Here is a 2,398-nt window from a genome sequence, read left to right as displayed (position 1 = left end):
CCCAAAGTGCTGGGATTACAGGCATAAACCACTGTGCCTTGTGGATGGCTATTTTACAATTAGCAATTCTCGAGTTTGAGACCAGCCTGGGCAGCAGGGCAAAACCCTGTCTCTATTAAAAAATACAAAAATTGGCTGGGTGTGGTGCTGCCCTCCTGTAGTCCCAGCAACTCAGGAGGCTGAAGTGGGAGGATGGCTTGAGTCTGGGAGGCAGAGGTTGCAGTGAGCTGAGATTGCACGACTGCACTCCAGCCTGAGCAATGGAGCCAAAACCTGTCTCAAAAACGAAACAAGCAAAAAAATAAGTGATTCTTAAATTTTTTCAGTCTCAGAACTCCGTTATACTCCGAAAAATGACTGACGTCTCCAAGAGCTTTTGTTTATATGGTTATCACTATTGATATTTACTATATTCAAAATGAAAACTGGGATCCTTTTGTAGTTCATAAGCATGATGACTGGGTTTTCATGCTTGTGCGTGAGATGTGCTTCCCTCAAACCTTGTTATGATGGTGGCAGATTACCCATCTGATGTGAAAAAAAAAAAAGACAGCCTGAGAAGTTGAAAGAATATTTATTAATCCATTTAAATTTAAAATAACAAAAATAAACCATTATGTGTTAACATAACTAACACATTTTGGTGAAAAAAGTGCTACATTTTCCCCCTAAAATAGTGACAAAATTGGCATGTTTTACATTTTTACAAATCTCTAATAACTGGCTTAATCAAAAAAATACCTGGATTCTCTTATCTTATTCTCTTATTACAATGAATCCATTTCTTTTCTTTCTTTCTTTCTTTCTTTTTTCTTTTCTTTTTTTTTTTTTGAGATAGAGTCTCTCTCTGTCACCCAGACTGGAGTGCAGTGGTGTGATCTCAGCTCACTGCAACCTCTGCCTCCCCAGTTCAAGTCATTCTCTTGCCTCAGCCTCCCAAGTAGCTGGGATTACAGGTGTGTACCACCACACCTGGCTCATTTTTGTATTTTTAGTAGAGACAGGGTTTCACCATGTTGGCCAGGCTGGTCTCAAACTCCTGACCTCAAGTGATCCACCCACCTTGGCCTCTCAAAGTACTAGAATTGCAGGTCTGAGCCACCATGTCTGGCCTAATCAGTTTCAATATGTTGTTTTGGTTGAACTCCTGGCTTCAAGTCATCTACCTGCCTTGGCCTCCCAAATTGCTGGGATTAGAGGCATGAGCCACTGTGCCTGGCCAATGTTATTATTTCCAAAATATCTCTTTAATCCATAACATGAAACAAATCTGGCCTCAGTGAGTTAGAAAAGTGAGGAATATTTTAGTCTTCAGATAATTGTGGATAGTTTTTCTTGGACACTACTCCAAAAGTTGACACACAGTAGTTTTTTCTTCTTTTCCTTTTTACTCACACTATACTAATGAGGACACATAGTAGTTTCTTAAAGGTATGTGGAATCTAAGACCGTGTCAATCAATTCCTATTCTATGACATTAAAATCCATTGGTTTATCTTGAACTTTGAAGAGATTTTGTAACATTGTGTATTGGTCATTTGGAAAATATAGGTCCACTGAATTATACATAGCTTCTAAATGCTGATGCATTTCATTATACAATACTTTTTAAATCACATTCATTATATCACTATCAATCTCATCAAAGAAGTCTTTAGGAATTGGGAAGTTTTCAAGTTCATGGTGACAGATACAAGTGTTCCAAAATTCTAATTTTTCACTTGAAAGCTTGAATGTTATTATTGGCAACAAATACTGTCAGTTGTTTTCCTTGAAGTAATAAGCTTACTTTGTTCATTTTTGGAAAACTATCTGCCAAACACTCAAATCTGAATAATCATAGTTTGCCTCTCTGTTATACTTTCAAGTAAAAATAATTTTCCTTGCTGGGCGCCATGGCTCACACCTGTAACCCCAACACTTTGGGAGGCTGAGACAGGAGAATCACTCGAGCCCAGGAGTTAGAGACCATCCTGGAAAGAGAGTGAGACCCTGTCTCTACAAAAAATAAACAAAATTAGCCAGGTATGTGCCTGTAGTCTCAGCTACTCAGGAGGCTGAGGTGGGAGGATCGCTTGAGAACGGGAGGTCGAGGGTGTAGTGAGCCAAGGTCATGCCACTGGAATCCAGCCTGGGTGACAGAGTGAGACCCTGTCTCAAAACAAAAACAAAACAAGAAAAACCTCAAAACACAAAGCAAAGCAAAAACAACCAAAAAAAAAAGAAAGAAAAAAAAAGAAACAGAACAAAACAAAATGGTGTTCCATGAAAAAAAAGGCTAGTTCTGCTTGAAACTCAAAACAATTGCAAAAGTGCTTTTCCTGGAGACTATCGTTGTACTTGGGATACAGCAGAAATGCTTTATGTGTACTTCCTATTTTGTCTGAAAATATATATA

Source organism: Mandrillus leucophaeus, unplaced genomic scaffold (genome assembly GCF_000951045.1).
Source record: "Mandrillus leucophaeus isolate KB7577 unplaced genomic scaffold, Mleu.le_1.0 Scaffold534, whole genome shotgun sequence".
NCBI lineage: Eukaryota > Metazoa > Chordata > Mammalia > Primates > Cercopithecidae > Mandrillus > Mandrillus leucophaeus.
The sequence above is the reverse complement of the archived record's forward strand: the minus strand, read 5'-3'. Positions refer to the sequence as shown.